At 39.7% G+C, this 6,651-nt stretch overlaps 1 pseudogene; it reads left to right on the top strand.

The window, feature by feature from the left end:
- The first annotated feature begins 404 nt into the window (after positions 1-404).
- On the top strand, positions 405-1,306 carry LOC136137738 (polyadenylate-binding protein 2 pseudogene; annotated as a pseudogene).
- Positions 1,307-6,651: the final 5,345 nt, after the last annotated feature.

Genomic DNA, 6,651 nt, shown 5'->3' on the forward strand with positions numbered 1-6,651 from the left:
GCAAAAAAAGTTCTTCTGCCAAACTGACCCCTGCTTGCATGCTGCCTGTTCATATGTGACTTGGAAGGAATGCCCATAGCACATATTGGTGGTAAAAAAATAAAACATAAAAAGATTCTCAGAGGCAATATAAATCCCAGTACTAAAATCTGAGTCTATGTATTCCTCCGCTCCACTTCCTATGTCAGTGACAACTGGCTGAGCACTCAGATTATAATACTGTTCTGAATGGACCAAAATATGAAATAGTCCCAAATTTCTTACTTAATAGTTTATAAAGTTATCCTGTCCTTATCCTAAATGAGCTAATGGAAATAAATTGCCTGCTCCGGGATAATTAAGGGCTTACTATAAAAACAAAGTAACCAGAATAAAAAGAAACTTTAGAAAATCAGCTAAGGGCGATGGCGGCGGAGGCGGCAGCAGCAAAAGGAGCAGGGGCTGCAGGCGGTCGGGGCTCCGGGCCTGGGCGGCGGCGCCATCTTGTGCCCGGGGCTTCTGGGGAGGCCGGGGAGGGGGCCCCGCGGGGCACAGGACTACTGGAACGGCTTGGAGCCTGAGAGGCTGCTGCTGGAGGCCGAGCCCGAGACGAAGAGGAGCCGCCCCGGCCCCGTGCCCACCCCTGGGAGCTCCGGGCCCTGGGCCTGGCTCATGAGTCCACGGGAGCCCGGAGGAGGAGGAGGAGGAGCCGGGACTGGTCGTGGGTGACCCAGGGAACGGCGTCATTGAGGACCCGGAGCTGGAAGCGATCAACGCTCGAGTCAGGGAGATGGAGGAAGAAGCTGAGAAGCTAAAGGAGCTACAGAACGAGGTAGAGAAGCAGATAAATATGAGTCCACCTCCAGGCAGTGCTGGCCCAGTGATCATGTCCACTGAGGAGAAGCTGGAGGCTGATGCCCGTTCCATCTATGTTGACAGTGTGAACTATGGTGCAACAACAGAAGAGCTGGAAGCACACTTTCATGGCTGTGGTTCAGTCAACCGTGTTACTACACTATGTGACAAATTTAGTGGTCATCCCAAAGGGTTTGCATATATAGAGTTCTCAGACAAAGAGTCAGTGAGGACTTCCTTGGCCTTAGATGAGTCCCTATTTAGAGGAAGACAAATCAAGGTGATCCGAAAACGAACCAACAGACCAGGCATCAGCACAACAGACCGGGGTTTCCCGCGAGCCCGATACCGTGCCCGGACCACCAACTACAACAGTTCCCGCTCTCGATTCTACAGTGGTTTTAACAGCAGGCCCCAGGGTCCTGTCTACAGGGGCTGGGCTAGAGCGACATCATGGTATTCCCCTTACTAAAAAAGTGTGTATTAGGAGGAGAGAGAGGAAAAAAAGAGGAAAGAAGGGGAAAAAAAAAAAAGAATTAAAAAAAAGGAAAACAGGGCTTCCCTGGTGGCACAGTGGTTGAGAGTCCGCCTGCCGATGCAGGGGACACGGGTTCGTGCCCCGGTCTGGGAAGATCCCACATGCCGCAGAGCTGCTGGGCCCGTGAGCCATGGCGGCTGAGCCTGCGCGTCCAGAGCCTGTGCTCCACAACAGGAGAGGCCACAGCAGTGAGAGGCCCGCGTACCGCAAAAAAAAAAAAAAATTACATTCCCTTAAGAGGCAATAGCCAATGGATTATAGTATCCCATTAAAGATGATGTCTTTCTCCTTTTTAACTTTCATTGTTAATCTTAAATAAAGAAAATCAATAGATCTGTAATAAACGCTTTCTTCTTGGGCTGAGAAACACTCTAAGAAGAAAGCCTTGAGTAAAAGTTTGATGTTATCCATCAGTCGTTCTTCACCAAAAAGAAACAAAAATGTGGATCACAGTAAAGATAATTAAGATGTGCTGTATTTTTTCTTTTTTAATTAAAAATAATTGTCTTTTAAAAAGTACACTTTATATTTTCAAGCAGTTTTAGGTTCACAGGAAAACTGAGTCGGAAGTACAGAGATTTCCCATATACTCACTGACAGACCCCACACACGTACACGGTCTCCCTTACCAGAGTGGTACATTTATTACAACTGATGAACCTACACTGACACATCATAATTACCTAAAGTCCGCAGTTTACCTTACGGTTCACTCTTGCTGTAAATTTCATGGGTTTTGACCAATGTGTAATGACACGTGTCCACCATTACAGCATCATACAGAAGAGTTCCACTGCCCTAAAGATCCTCTGTGCTGCACCTATGCACCCCTCCCTCCTCCCTAACTCCTGGCAACCACTGATCTTTTTACAGTCTCCATAGTTGTGCCCATTCCAGAATGTCATGTAGTTGAAATTATACAGTATGAAGCCTTTTCGGATTGGCTTCTTTCACTTAGTAATATGCATTTTTTCCAAAGGCATTACAAAATTCCCAAGGCAATGAATGATATGGCATAATGATAAAGAGCATGAAGACTCAGACTCAAGTATTGGTTTTGCCCCTTTGGTCAAGTTACTTAAATTTCCTGGGCCTTGGTTTGCTCATCTGTAAAATAAGGATACCATTAATACCTATCCCACTAACTTTATGATGTTGTTGTGAAAATCCGATTTCTTTTTAAAAAATGGAGGTAATAATGCCTATGTTGTAGGGTTGTCGTATGGATTAAATAGGCAATGTGTGTAAAGAGCTTAGCACTGTGCCTGGAACATATTACATATTTAATAATGGTAGCTGACAATTTTCAATTTAATGTGTGCTGAATATTTTCTATTTGACCCTCTAAAACTCCTCTCTGCTCTTTTCCATCTTCCTTTGTGGGGCACAATTGCTAAAGAACCCATGAAGTGAGTGCCCTTCCCTCCTGATTTCCTGATGAGCTCAGCTAATAAAAAAAAATGGATAGAAGCTGGGAGGGAGAGAGATGGGTGTTTTCTCCCTCTGCCTATTCTTTGTCAATCTGGAGTCTGGCTGTGGCTGTAATCCTCTTCAAAGGCCAAAGATCCTCCTGGGCAACAGTTGTTGGTTTCCCTTAAAGCTGCCCAGACTTTTGTAAGTAATCTCTTAAATGATCTCTTTTGAGGTAATTTAGAAAGTTTCTGTTGTTTCCTGTCATAATATTTTCCCTTTCATATTTACTTGCAAAGTTATTACTCTTTTACATTGTAAAGCAGCCAGGGAATCATAAAATCAAAAACCGTAAGTAACTCTATAAAATCTTGCACATTATTACTAATATCCCTCTATATCCAACACTGGTCAGAATTTATGAAGATGTATCAATACTTTTGGATTCAAATAAAAAATGTGAAAAAAAATTAGAAATTTGGAAAAAAGTTATAAATATTAAAAGTTGTAAAATATCTATAAGAAAGGCTGGTCAATTTTTCCTCATTAAAAATATACCAAACACAACAACAACAAAATTCCTGGGCATTACTTAGCTTGGTAGAACAAAGACAATTATTTAAACAAAGTGTATTTAATGTTTATGACTGATGTTTTATAGTTGTATTCCCCAAGAAGGAATCAGCTTCTTTTCTGGAATCCTGATCACTGAGAGGCATACTGTCCTAATAGAGAAGACTTTTATAGTAATAGTTCAAGGAGATCTTCAACTGCAGCAGGAATTTTCACTAATAATTAAGAAATTAATTGAAGCACATATGATCTACTGCTATGACTCTACTTATCACAGTGGACTATCAATTTTATCTTAAAATCACACAATGCATTTTTTCCAGTTTTATAAATATTAACTATATATGTTTTTCATTACAAATCATGTTATAATAAAAAACAGGTCAACCTTAATGTTTAACTTAAAACACAAAAAGTAATAGAGAACATGCAAATATGGTACTCTCTTCACTGTATGAGTGGGGCATGGCCCTCCACCCAGAATATTCTGTAAGAAAACTACTTACCTTAGTTTTTGGTCGAGCTCCAGTTGACATCTGGTTTGGCACACCATCAAGATTCTGAATGTTTCCAGCTTTATTTCTACAAATTCCTTCCTTCTGATGATTTTTCTAAAAGATTACTCTTCAGGTTTATAGAATTCTGTAGAAAAAAAAATTTAAACAAGTTTTTTCATGTACAAAGAATTATTCTCAGGCAATAATTCAAGTGAATTACTCAATAAAAATACATTTTTCAAAAACCTGAATGGTTTTGAAAGTTAACATAAAATGTGAGAATATTCCTAAATAGCAATAATGTTTCCAAAGACATTTATACTTAGGCTCAGTAAGATCAGCCCTAGTAAAGTCTGTGAACTTGTAAATATAAATTTACAAACTAAAAGTAATTTTATACTACCAAGGTAAAGTATAGTACTATACTGGCATATTTTAAAACTTTTTAAAAAGCAAATCCAAAGGTATCTAAAAACTTGAAGTAAGAGGTGGCTCATTCAAAACCACAGTATTCTTTTAAGCTTTAAGATCTCAATTTATATATTTTGTAATAGTAGGGAACAAATTATAAAATTTTATTTCTGAAGATTAGCTGTAGAAGTAAAATGAGTAAAGATGTTAGCATAAAGAGAATCCTAAACTTTTCAAATACAGTAGAAGTTCTTCTTCCAAAATGTTAAATTCTTATTGAAGTCATTGTTTTCACAAATTCTTCCCATCCCTTGGAAATCTGCCACATCCCTCTATGTCCAAGTTCCTTATGTAAGTTACCTAGAAGCCTATGCTGCAGTGTTCTGTCCTGGTTTATTCCTTCTGAAAAACGGACCAAGGTTTTCAGAAGGAAAGGTTGGAAATGTGAATTTTTCATTTAACTAAAAATTTAGTCATTGCTCATCAGGTTGTTCTTTGGGGTGGGAAATAAAACATCTACAATATACAGCCTTACATGTAAATCTAGCACTGCCAAGTACTAGCTATACTTGGACTTAATTTCCTCAAATCTAAATTTAATCACCTATAAAACAATACCTTCTGACCTCTACTGAACACTTCTTTGTGCTTGGCATATTTGGCCAACGGAATGTGAGTACAAAGGAACATGTCAAGTCTGAGCAGAAACTTCATGTGCTCTGCTTGGAAATCATAGTTTTCTTACTCTTGATGCTTACAGAAATTCCACTATGGGGAAAAGAAATAAATATGATGATGAGAATACTGATGATATGGTGTGATAACAGGCACTACGTTAATGAGTTTTACACATTTACATTTTGGGGAGAATCTCCTGACTTGATCTTCTGAACAGCAATTTACTAATTCAAAAATGTCTGAGAAGGGTTTGAAGGACCTAGAAGAGTGTGTACATATTCTGCCCTTAAAAAAAGATCATGAAGGATCTAACAGGGTCTTGGCTTAATTCAAATGCACAGTGATTTTAAAAGGTATGAAAGTTATTAAGCTGGAGAAAAAACAGTGGCAAATTAGACTATGTTGGACAGGCAGTCAGTAGTGCTGGCAATACAATGAGTGGGCCAGTGAGTTGACCAATGAGTACTATACTCTTCTGACTACTGCTAATGTCCATTTCTGCTGGCTGGTGTAGACAGTTTGACAGGTGCCTAGAAGAACACCCACTGTGGGTTCATTTGTAAAATGAGGATGATGCTGGCACCTATTTCAATAGGATGCTGCCTACTACATGAAAGCCCCTTCAGTACTACTGTAGCTGCTATTGTAACACAGCCTCTTTTTCTTTGGGAAGTTACAGACTATCTTATTTAGGAAAAACTAACATTTGATGACAGAATGTTAAGCACAACATCCTGTGTATGATACTTTCACATGTATTCCCTCATTTTTTTCTTCTCAGTAACTGTGAGGGGGGTCCTGTTGGTTGAATTTTATAAAAGAATTCCTAAAGAGAACAAGTTGCTTGACTAGGATCACACAGCAAATGAGAATGCTAAGATCTCTTGATTCTTCTCAGTAACTTCTCTCTTCCCCCATATTTCTCTTTGTATCCTGGCCCAGCCCCACTTCCCCAACCTCTCCAGTCTAAATCTCAGCAAGGGTCGTTCCATCATAGCCTTTGTTCAGCTGGTTAACAGGCTTGGGCTCCTTTTAGGCTTACTGAAGACAGACACCTATGGAGGCAAGGAAATGGGGCTGAAACTGCAGGAAGGAATTGACCACTACAACCCAGCAGTTTTGTAGAGCTCCTGTGGCCCAGGTATAGCCACTTACAGCACTTAGTGAACATATGCTAAGGCACTTTATAATTTTGATGCTGTTATAATACAAATAATATCCTTTCATAAAAGTACATTTTCTATATTCTGTTACTTGCATATAGTAATTCAATTGATTTTTTTTGCTTAATTGATGTTGTTTCCATAAATATTTGTAAGCTTTCTGATTAACTTTATATATTTTGGGGGGGCTGTCTGTACTCTTACATCAGTGACTGATGGTAACTTTGTTTCTTTACCATTCCTCATTCTTTTCTATTATTTTCCTTATAAGTAGGCTTGGCCTCCAGTCAGAGGTGGTAGTATCCTGATTTTATTTCTGATTTTAAGGAGAATGCTTCCAGTGTTTCTCCAACTGCAATGCTGACTGTACTGGGTTTTGTTTTTTCTTAATCAGGCAGTTCCATTCTTTGATCAAAGTTTTTTTTTTTTTTTTTTTTTTTTTTTTGCGGTATGCGGGCCTCTCACTGTTGTGGCCTCTCCCGTTGCAGAGCACAGGCTCCGGACGCGCAGGCTCAGCGGCCATGGCTCACGGGCCCAGCCGCTCCAC

Source organism: Phocoena phocoena, chromosome 18 (genome assembly GCF_963924675.1).
Source record: "Phocoena phocoena chromosome 18, mPhoPho1.1, whole genome shotgun sequence".
Classification (NCBI taxonomy): Eukaryota; Metazoa; Chordata; class Mammalia; order Artiodactyla; family Phocoenidae; genus Phocoena; species Phocoena phocoena.